The sequence below is a fragment of the Jatropha curcas genome, chromosome 3 (assembly GCF_041381405.1).
Source record: "Jatropha curcas cultivar XTBG-Jc1 chromosome 3, XTBG_Jcur_1.0, whole genome shotgun sequence".
Taxonomy (NCBI): domain Eukaryota; kingdom Viridiplantae; phylum Streptophyta; class Magnoliopsida; order Malpighiales; family Euphorbiaceae; genus Jatropha; species Jatropha curcas.
Window position 1 is genome coordinate 18,948,677 of NC_143153.1, and position 12,572 is coordinate 18,961,248.

At 32.9% G+C, this 12,572-nt stretch overlaps 1 long non-coding RNA gene across 1 annotated transcript; it reads right to left on the bottom strand.

The window, feature by feature from the left end:
* Nucleotides 1-506: 506 nt before the first annotated feature.
* On the bottom strand, nucleotides 507-7,516 carry LOC149497653 (uncharacterized). Its single transcript, XR_016319873.1, has 2 exons — nucleotides 3,960-7,516; nucleotides 507-785 (listed from the first exon to the last, which is right to left on the bottom strand). It is a non-coding gene; the product is annotated as an uncharacterized LOC149497653 (long non-coding RNA).
* Between the last annotated feature and the right edge of the window lie 5,056 nt (nucleotides 7,517-12,572).

Sequence of the window (12,572 nt, forward strand, 5' to 3'; positions counted from 1 at the left end):
AATGATTAGTTTCCCCCTTTTCGATATACGATTTGATTCATTCCTGTGTCCCACATTCCCCTACCCATAGCTAGCCTGCCATCGTAGAAGCTCGCCAAGACCTTAACTCTACCCGCCCTCTAAGGATCGCTTTGCCGGGTCGGGATTTCACAGACCACCACGCTTCCGCTGCGCCCAGTCCCGAGAGACCATACAATGGATGCCACATTCGGTGCTGGAGGCACCTTTTAACTAACATATAAATCATATTATCAAGTTATGAATTAGAAGTGATTTAGTATTCACATGTTTAGCAAGTAATAACAATAATTTTATTTTTTGAAAAGATTTGGGAGAATCCTACAGAAAAACTGAAAGAGTTTCTCCTAAAAAATTGAACTCGCCAAACATGTGAATACAAAACACTCCCAAAGTCAAACTCCAAATCCCCATCACACTCCAATAACCAACACAACACAACAACACTTCTATAACTTCATTACCATGTAATCTCATTAGCATCATAATAATCATCAACTAAATGCATTCATTTTTATATATATATATCAAATTCTAATAATCCAACCATTAAATAAGTCCCAAGCTTAACTCCAAATATATATACAACAAAATAATTTAGCATCATGCTTAAGTTATATTACTCGAATAACATAATCTCCAAATAGATAATAATTATACATGCCATAATTTTTAATTACATAAAACTAAATCTACTACTACCAAAATAGTCTCTTCTGCTCTGATGCTACTCTTCTGGTCTTTGAGCAACAACCACAGTCTTCAACCTGCGCGTGATAAAAATCAACGCGCTGAGTATAAAACTCAGTGGTGCTCATAAACACATACTTACCAACTTTGCGTTGGCAACATACTTAAAACATAAATTTATAGAAAAGTTCACAATCATAAAATCATTTGAACATTCAACATGCATATACTTTCATAGCAAAAGAAATATCAAATTAAACTTACAATTTGATAACGTAAATAACTTAATCCTTTCATATCATATGTTCATTACTTTGACAATTTATCTTACCAATAAGCATGCTATTTATTTTAAAACCATGTATCAAATTATCATGCTTTAAAGATTCATTTGATGATATTATCATTTATTCCTAAACTAAGATTAATTAAAATAATATAATCTCATTAATTTAATTTTCTTAAAAATATTTTCTAAAGGGGCTCGCATATACTTAGAAGAAAATGAAGCAGATAAGATTTTATAAACTTATTTATAATGGCCTTATATGCCAACATAATCATAGGGCTTCAAGAGCCTATCATAACATATGGAGCGCGTCCGCTCTAACATAAGGCACCCACGTACCTAGCATATGATCATAGCTTCATATCATAATGGCATCGAATGCCGAGCATACTCATCTTACATAATAAATTAAATCACGCATCAAATTCACACCAAGTATATTAGAGCCCAAAAACATATCTTTATTCTTTTTAATTTGTAATATTTTTCATAAAATTTATTTTCTTTAATCTTCTTGAAATCATATTATATGCTCAGTTTAAAACTCAAGTAATTCAATAAAGTTTCATGCTTAAGCATAATATCTTATCATAAAGAACACTTTACAAACCTATATCTTATATTCATCAAATAATCTTAAAACATACAAATAATCAAGAGAACCTCATCACACATGACTCATACATACTTTTATCCAAATAAACCTATGATTCAAGTCATAGGAAATTTCCTCATTTCTTAAGGTATAGCATAACATTTCATCCAAACTTCTCACACATATATTATTTACCATCAAACAAAAGATGACTTTTCCTATGTTATGGCATAAGTAGGAAAAAGCCTCATATTTGATTACTTAGGCAATTCAACTCTCTAATCATTCTAACATCATGCATTTAATCTTAGTAGCTCATTCATAACATCATTTCACCTCATTAGCCCTTAACATGTCAAATCCCCAAATTTTAGCTTACTAAAGTCATGGAAAAATTATGAAAGACAAAAGATACAAAGTAGAAATTTCTACCACATGCTAAATACTCATCAAGCATCATTTTAAGAGCATAAACAAGCAAAGAAAACCAGAAAAACTTCAAGACCCTTTTTCCTTAGTAGGTTTAGCCTCTTTTGGAAGAAGAAGAAGAGGAAAATGTTTTCCTCTTTAATCAAACATGTAGTCATGCTTAGAAATCACCCAAGAGCATATTTATTCAATGAAAACTCAATAATTCAAACATTTCATACAAAATTCTCAATTTTCACATAATAGCATAAATTCTCAAAATTCAAAAGTGGAAAGAGGCAAAGTGTATCTCTAAAACAAGCTTAGATTAAAGCCCTCTAAGCTTTAAACCTTAGCTTTCCCCTTATCTTTGGTGGAGGATTCTCCAACCTCTACATAAATAGAAAATCAAAAATCAAAATCAAGAACATAAATAAAAAGAAGAATCAGAGCATGAATGGCCATGGAAATGCTAAAATAGAAATAAAAAACCCAAAACTAAGAAAGAAAATCATTAAATCACCTACTTGACTAAGTAGAGAAATCTCTAAATTTCCTGGGAAATAATCACCAAATATCACTATCCAATCTTAATTCTCCAAAATTAATCACTTATTTAAGGTTTAATGGAGTGAAAATAGTGTGTTTAGTAAGTAGGAAACGAAGAAAAATGGAGAGAAGGAGAGGAAGAAGTGGACATTCAAAGAGAGGAAGAAGAAGGAGAAGAAATAAAAATGTTGCTTAAGTGATAAGAGTTGACTTTTATAAGCCAAAAACTGATACTTGGAGGGTTAAGATTAAGTCAATGGTACTCTAATATAATGGCTAGAAATATTCTCTAATTAAATTCCTTCAAAATATTATTTATCTCTACAAAATTATTTAATTTACTCCATAAAAATAATTTCTCAAATTTCCTTAATTAATAAAACACCATAATTCACTATTCACTAATTATCTAAATTCTCCAAATAAATTCATTACTTACTTTCTACCCATAAAAAATATGTATGCATGCTCCAAAAATAATAAATAAAATATAAAATATAAATAGTAATTTTTTTCGGGCTGAAATAATACCGATTTCCGGATCTGTGGTACTATTCACAGATCAGTAAACTATTATTTCAAACACAAAAAAAATAGGGCATTATACTTATCAAAATTAATTTTTTGTCTAGACGCTCTTTCATAATATGCTAAAATTTTGACCACTACATCTGTCTCCCGAACATTAGTCCGTTTGAAAATAAGACTATGAGTGGCAAAAAAAAAGGTGAGAAACAGGAGGGGCTCCCCTACACACTTTGACACCATGAAGTTGCTTCTCCCTTTCAACTTTACAAAGTAGACATGAAAACACCTCATCTCACAATAAGAAAAGATAAGGGGAAAGAGGGTCCCCCTGTCTAAGCCTCGCTGAGGGTAAAACATCTCCTTAGGTTCCCTATTAATTAGAAAAGAGTAAGAGACCAAGAAGACACATTTCATAATAAGATCTACCCATTTTCGTTAAGCCCTAGTTCTGAAAGAACATTTCTAAGAAAATGTCATTCAACACGATCATAGGCTTTACTCATATCCAACTTAAGAGCCAAAAAACCCCTACCATTTCTTTTATTTTTCAAGAAGTGAAAAGTTTCAAAAGCAATAAAGGCATTATCTGTAATAAGCCTACTGGGAACAAAAGCGGATTGGGTATCACTGATAATGAAAGGAAGGAGTTTTTTAAACCTATTAGCCAAGACTTTTGTAACTAATTTAAATACCACATTGCAAAGACTAATAGGCCTAAATTCCTTGGTGAATTTAGGGTGTTTTATTTTTGGAATTATAAAGCTATAAAAGTATGATTTATTGAAGCAGGAGAAACATTATCATTAAGAATAGAGAGCACTTTGTCCTCCACATCGCTACCAACTATATGCCAAAAGAATTGATAAAAGATAGGGGACATACCATCCGGACTAAGAGATTTGGAAGGATGTATTTGCTTGCGTGCAGTATGAACATCTTCTCTAGAGAAAGGAGAGAGAAGCGAGGAATTCATCTCATCAGTAATCTTCCTCTCTACTGTTGCCAAAACGTCAGAATAGTCATGTGGTTCAGAAGTGGAAAAAAGATTCACAAAATAAATATTCATTATTGAAGCTATATCAATCTCCTCTTTATACAATCTCCCTCCCTCATCCTTAATGGAAATAATGGATTTCTTTGTATGGCGAAAGTTAGCCTTGGAGTGGAAAAGGTTGTATTTTTATCTCCCTCTTTCAACCACTGAATCCTAGACCTTTGTGCCCACATAATTTCCTCCCGTGCCAGTAGCTCCTTAATTTTATTTTATATATCCCTCTGCTTTTGAACACATTCTGCAATCTAAGGAGCCGATTGGAGACCTGCCAAATCTTTTCTCAACAAATTTAATGATTTTTTCACATGCCCAAAAGTAATAGCCTCCAAGCGCTTAAGCCTTTTCCCACACTCCATTAATTTGCTTTCAAGAGAAACTCTAAATGGAATACCTAACTCTTCCTAAGCGGCACTCACAACCTCTTGGCATGATCTCTCTCACAACCACATTTGCTCAAAGCGGAATGGCTTCCTTCTTTTTTATTCTGAGTCTTATCAACCCAATACAACAAAATCGGACAGTGGTCAGATCCTTGCTGGACCAAATGCTGTACTCAGTATTTTGGGAATAATAAAACCAGTCTAGCATCCTACAAATAGGTCCAATCTTTGCATAATATTACCATCCCCACTTTGATTATTGCTCCAAGTAAACTTGAAACCATGGAACCAAACTCAGTTAAAGCACAGTTATCCAAAACATTTCGAAAATCCTCCATTTTTTGTCTATCCTTTGCACGTTCTCCATCCTTCTCATATTGATATAAAATCTCATTAAAATCACCACCAACAAGCCAGGAGAGCTGACTATTCTGGGCTAAAGCTCGCAATAATTCCCAAGAGTGGTGCTTCAACTGGTCTTCTGGCCAACCATAGAAACCAGTAAACATCCAAGTACCTGCAATCTCAACATCAATGTGATGAGCAGAAAAAGACAGCAAGTTTATGTCCATATCATTTGACCATATAAAGGATAAAACCCCCCTCTCTCGTTCACAAACGCACAATCCACATCTATACCATCAACAAAGCCACATTTATTTTGAACCACAACCATCTCCCTAGCAAAAAGTTTCCTTTCCATGAGGAAAACAAAACTGGGACCTTGAAGCTTCAACAGCTTTCTTAATGAATGAATTGCATGAGGGTTCTCAAGTCCTCTGTAATTCCAAACTAAACAACTCATTTCTTCCAACGAGACTGCTTGACAGTCTCCGCTGATCCCATATTAGAAGCAACTTCTGAAACAGCCAAACCCACCTTACACTTCTTGGACGGGACAACAACATCTACATTATCATTCGCAATTTTTTTTTGCTAATCAAACTAACAGAATTCTCAAGCCCAGCAATATTACTGGTATGAGCAAATCACTTCTAGGTTGAAACAGACATAGTAGGAGGGGAAACTTCAGGTGGGATTATGACAAAGTCAGGCGCTGAGGTGAGTGTACATGGTTCAATTGGTTCAGGGGAAGGGTAACCCAAGGTCTCAGGGGAAGGGTAACCCAAGGTCACAGGCGGTGCAGGTTGGTTTAGTTTAATGGGTTTGGCAATTAGTGCAGGTTGGCTTATTAATATGGGTTGAGTAGAGATGGCAGGTTGATTCTGTGATATGGTTTGAGAGGTGGTGCAGGTTGGTTCGATAAAATGGGTTGGGAGTGTAAAGCAGGTTAGCTTGCACTATCAGGATGGGGTTCCATTGCAGATTTGTGTGACAGTGAAGGAAAGATATCAGGAGGCGAAATCAACGGGTTATGTGGAGAGACAATTGGAACGAGTTTGGGTAAAGGACTGTTTATGGTCATATTTTGGTTATCATCAAGGACCTGAACATGGGGAAGGATAGGACGCAGTAAAGAATCAGAAGAAGAGTAGGATTGGTACCTGGTATAGCCATCACCATATTCTGCAATTGAGTTGAAATAATCTGGGTTTGATCTTCAGAAGACTGCAACTCAGTACGCCTGACAGCACGTGTTAAGTCCTCATTATCATTTTCCATAGCACTGTCTGGCATGTTTGAGTATGAGGGCGAGAATCAGACTGAAAACTAAGCTTCTTAGCTCAAGATATTGTATGTGTCCCATTCTCCATCAAACTTGATCGACTAATCCTATGCAAAGGTGAAGCTTTCAGCCAATCTCCATAATTAAGTAGTTTGACATCTTCAGCAAGCTCATAATTTTTATAAGCATGGCCACACAATCCAAATAGAAAACAGAAGGTAGGCAAACCCTCATATTTAAAAGGTACCCAGATAGAATTACGCAACCCAATTCGAATCATAATTCCATGCAAAAGAGGTTTCAACAAATCAATCTGTGCCCAAAATCTGATAAACTTGCCCTAATTAAAACTACATGTTGCTTCCCATTCAAGAAATTTTTCAAACTTTCCTCTGATCATCCTTGCCTAAATTTCTGTCATACAATGCATTGGGAGATCATATGCTTGAATCCATAAAGGAGTTTTAGAAAAATCTAACTGTGATGGTTGTTCATCACCTTTAATCTCCACCAAAACCAGTAAATTCCTATCAAAGTGCTATGGAGCATTGGACAAAACATTCTTATTATCTTGCTAGTGAGCAAATTGGAACAAGAAGATGTCCTTACTCCATTCTCAGACTATGTCTAGTTTTCCAGACACGAACCATCGTGTCCATAAACGCGAATTTGTTGAAAGTTCTAATCGACCATAATTTCCCTGCTAGACATAAAGAGGCTTTGCTATCACTATTGGCAACTTCATCAATCCCAACTTCCAAATCTCAGACTCTTCAAAGGTTTTATGATCAATCCTAACGCCATCCAATATTGAACTGCCACCGTGTGAATCCATTCCACTTTCCAAAGGCCACAGAAGAATTCTAAAGAGAAAACCACAGGAGAAAAGCAAAAAAAAAAAAAAAAAACTGATAAGATAAAAATAGGAAAGAACAAAAAATGTAAACTTGAAGCAAGAAGAACAAAACGTCAACTTTAAGCAAGAAACAACTATTAGAAATCCACAAACGAGATAGATTCAGTCAATAAAAACTAACGAGAGAAAAACCTGACAAAAATGAAAACCTAGAAGAACAGAAAAAGACACAAGACACTCGAAAAAACTAACGAAAAAACAAAACACTAGGCACAAAATAGACAGATCAGGAAAACCCTAAAATCAACCCTTAAATGGAAACTAGATGTTTAGAGAAGACGACAATGAAACAAAAAAAAGAAAAGAAGAAAAAGACCAATGAGGACAATCAACTCAGGGAAGGGACAAATGACATTAGAATTTGTAACCCTAGCCGTCAAGGTGACAACAACTCTAACTCAAGAGAGAACCCTATGACACATATTAGATACCTAACCAATTTAATTAAATAATAATTTTGCAGATTAGAAAATACAGTAAAATTAAGTAAAGAATACTATAGGCCTTTGTCTAGGTGTGAATTTTGTTAATTTTGCCCAATTGTTCTGCTTATGAATCTATAGTGATCTTTTGCGTTCGATTGTTTGGTTTGGTAAAATACCCTAATTTATTTGGTTGATAGAATGTTTTAAGAGTGCCAATTTAAATTTATATTTGACTTTAATTATTATTTGGGTGCAATACCCTAATTTATTTGGTTGACAGGATGTTTCTAGAGTGACCATTTAATATATATTTGACTTTAATTATTATTTGGGTATGATAGCTTAAAGGCGTATCAGAAAATATAATTGGCTAAAGATATCAATTATTATTTTGAGCATTTAGCCTAAAGCTATATTAGATTATTATTGGCTATTGTTACAATTAATATCTGAGTATGTTAGTTGGTGGCTATATCAAAAAATGCAATAGGCTATTATTTTTAATTATTATTTAGGTATGCTAGGGAAAAGGTAATTGATGTTTGACTTAAATCTAAATCTATAGCCCTTGATAATATGGGCACGAATTATTGATTATGGAAATTAGATGCTACGTCTTTGAACACACAATCGAGGATAGAAAATAAAAAATCTAATTAAAGTAGTTTCAATGCAATATTTTCTCCAATTGGATATTTAATAATTAAATATTTGCTTGTTCTTTGGAATGGTTTGAGAGGAAGATACTATGACCAAAACACAACATGGATAGATGCATTTATCATTTCAAGAGAGTAAAATTGTAAGTTATTATAATTTTTATAATATTAGAACTATTATTTTATTATTGTTGTATATTTGCATACATAATATCCATATGAATTGTTTTATTATTGTTATCTATTGACGTATATTATCCATGTGGTTCAAACATTGAGAATTAATTGATTTATTTTAAATATAATAGAAATATTGTTGTTATTATAATTGGAATTTATATTAGCTCTTGATCTAGAATTGTCCATGATATTTATACCTTGAATATTCTTGGCAATATCAAGAAGAATATTAATTTCAAGATTGAAATTTTTCATATCCTTTATGTCATTAAGTAAAATAAAGAGATCTTAATAAAGAATATGAAACCGCCCAACTGGATTTTGCTCCATTCCCTAAAGTGAATAGAATAACATATATATGGGAGTAGTAAGATCCACCTAACTAGATCTTATGCATTCCCCGAAATGAATGCAATAACATATAATATTGGGCGTGTGTAGATGTACAATGAAAAAGATATATTTATTGTTAGGAATATTAATAAGGTTACAATTGAAGCAATGATCTTGACAATTATGGTGGCCGCATAATTAAGAATAAATTTTACTACCATAAGTGGTATAAACAATGTGGCATGTACAACTATTGTTTACATACTTGTTGTACACCAAAACGTTAAAAGACAAAGTTGGTTTTGGTAGCAAAAAATGTTTAAAAACTCCGAAAAAGCAATTATTACTAACTAGAAGAATGGATTTATGCATAATGCATCATTCCAAAGATATTCATCATAATGGATGTCATATAGAGATAATGATCGAAATAAATATGATTGTAAATTGGAAGTTTACAAATCTAAGTACTTATATTATTTGGCATGATTAGTTGGACCATCTCAATCAATGATGCAAAAAAAGAAAATTTGATCCTTATGTGGATGTTTATTGAAGAAGCAGAAGTTTCTTCAAATTTATTGAATTATTCATGCTTAGTTTATTCTCAAAATAAATTAATTATTTAGCAATCACTAAGAGTTCAAATTGAACTATTTTATTTTCTGGAATATATAAAGGGAAATTATTGATCAATTTATTTGGAAATATTATAGATGCATCCAAAATATAGTTACATGATTATTAATTTGCAACCTGGAGTTTGTAAATATTATTAACTTGCAACTTGAAGTTTGCAAGATTATTTACACAATAATTTGATTAAGCACACAATTTATAGATTATGCTATTAAACTAATTTAGTTTGAGAATGATGGTGAATTTACACATCAGGCCTTTAATGATTATGGCATGTGTTTGATTGAAGTAGTTATAATGCAACGAGTTGTTGCTTTTATTTATGTTCAAAATGATTTGTAAGAATCATTTGTTAAATGATTATAATTAATTGCAAGGCAACTAATATGAGAACTAAGCTCTCTATTTTTGTAGAGCAGCATGCTATTATATATAGTAGCACTTACTCGCATTAGGCCAATAAGTTGTTATAATTTTGCCCCCTTTATAATTGATTTTGGATCAGGAACCAAATATTACCCATCCATAAATTTTTGAAATGTGCACCGTATGTTCTAATTGCTCCACCACAATGCACTAAGATGAATTCTTAAAAGAGGGTGGAAAATAAGTTGGGTATGGATTTACATCTATCTATCTAGAACTTTCAAAATAATGAAGTTATTTATAACCAAATTTGCTAATTGTTATGAATCCCAACATCAAGGGAGAAAATAAGCAGCTAGAAGAATAATTGATAAAAAAAGTATTACCGTTATTATATCTTAATCCTCATACAAGGCAGTGTGAATTTAAAAGTTTAAAAGATAATTCATTTTGTAAAATATTGCAAATTAATAGCTAGATATATTTACTAATGCAAAAAGGAGATAATTAAATCTCACATACTAGCTGCAACTTGCTCCTATTAGAATTAAAGTCCCTAAAGGACAAATTGCTATGCTAATGAGTTTAAAGCACGCCTGAAGTATGTAGACTAATCGGTTTCAAGGATAAAAATCCTAAAAAAGGAAAGGAGCAAATATTTAAGATGGTCAAGCTCTAGAAGAGCAAATTGTGAAAGAATTTCCTTGACATGACTAAGTTTTCCAAAGAAACTCAGATACTTAAAATCAATAAAAATTATGAGATCTCTATAAATTATATCATGTCAGGAGTGTTATGGAACCGATATAAAAGAAATATCGATAATATTTTTATGATGTAGTGCTGAATTTTTTTGAAAGATTATAAGGATCTTGAGAACTGTCTATTGAGAATATAGACAGAATTGACTGGCCAAAATAGAATGATGCATGTGGCATTTAATTTACTTGGAAAGTAAATTTTGAAATTTTAATATGGGCACCAAGAGATGTCAAGCCAGTAGAATATAAATATGTATTTGTGCGAAATTGAAATGGAGTCATGAGATATAAAGCAAACTTGTTGCACAAAATTTTTTTCGTAAAGCACTAACATTGATTATGAGGATAAATACTCTCATGTGGTGGATGCAATTATTAATTTGATATTTGATTAGTCTGGTAATTTATAAAAATTCAAAATGTGTCTAATGAATTAATGGCTGCCTATTTATATGTTAACTTGATGTAGATAACTATATGAAAATCTCTGAAGGATTCTAGTTGCTTGAAGCATAAAATTAAATTCTTGAGAAATTTATTCAATTTATATTAGGTCTATATGGATTAGTGGATAATGATATCCATAAAATATTGAAAAATACTTGAAGCAAATCAAGACTCTAAGAAATATATTCAAGATTTCTATATGGATTAAAGAAATCTCAATGCATATGGTATAATCGTATAATATTTATGGCTGAGAAAATATTATATTATTATATTTTTTATTAGAAGTCATATGCTTATTAGATTATTTTAATAATTTGAGTGGCCCATGTGATTAAAGAGCTGATTCTAATTAAGGTGGCTCAAGATGATGGTTATTGGGCTTAATGGATAAGGACTAGTTAGGGTTTTAATACCCTTCCTCTAGCTTATAAAAGAAAAAGGAATCAACAAGGTTAAGAAAAGAAAATAGAGAGTGTGACGGTTGTCTCAAACACATATGGTGATAGCTTGTTTGAGAGAGCGTGAAAAGAAACTCCCGTAGCTGTTGATAATTCTTTGACCATTGAGAGAAAACTTACGGACAAAAGGCCAGAGTGAAAAAACACAGATCTAATATTACGGTGAGAATCGAATTGCCGCAACGAGGTAATCAATTGCTCTGGATCAAGGTACGCTTCCGCTTATTGTATATTCCTATCAAACAAATTCTATGAACAGTAGATCTAGGCTATATTAAAGATTTTTTAACATGTGGTATCAGAGCTAGTACCTGTTCTAGATTTATTTGATAGTGTTTTGTTTGGCTTAACTAATGAAAATTAATTTCGTATTGTGAAGTTGATTTATCTGGTATTGTTAACGCGTTTCTTTATGCCCCCACCTAACCCAATGAGGATACGAGGATGTGGAATGAAGGGTCACGGCTATCCAGAAGTCTTTTAACCCAAGGATTTAAATTAGACTAATTTAAAGGTGTCTGAGTTACATAAGAGTTGCGTCACGCAGCTATTAGGTGCGTGATGGCACTATCGGTTGCGTCACGTAAGTCTAATCTAGATGACGTCACCGTGAATGCCGACATAACTGTTTTTCATTCTGTTTGAGTACGTGGCAACGGTCCAGAAAGTGAGCTGCGTCACGCAGCTATCGGGTTCGTCACGCAGCTGTCAGCTGCGTGACGTAGCTATCCCTTGTTGCCCTACCTTTATAAATACATCGTTTTATCTCTTATTCGGGACAAGGGTTTTTAGGGCGTAAAAACATACACTTGCGGCTAGGTTTTTCTCCTGAAACTCTTCTAAGTTCCCTTAAAGAAAAACAGCCATTAGACATCAGTTAGGTTAAAAACGAAAATCATAAAAAGAAGAAAAAGAAAGAGAGAAAAGAGTGAGCGTTAAATCCTTGTGGACAGAGCTTCTGGAACCCATTAACCTTCATTCTTTAAGGCGTTCATGTTGTTTACAATCCTCAGTCTGAGGGTTAGGTAATTCCCTTAAACGTTTCCTTATATTTTTAGTTATTTATTCATTGTTATTTATTTTATTATTGCTTTAGTAGTTTAATCTTAGTTAAACGGTATTCTGTCCACTCTTGGTTGTTTTTAGATTTTATTAGAGCATGTTTAAATAAAAGAAAGACGTAAATAAGTTGTTTGAAAAGTAAACACGGACCAGAGCAGTTACGTCACGCAGCCAGTAGATCCGTC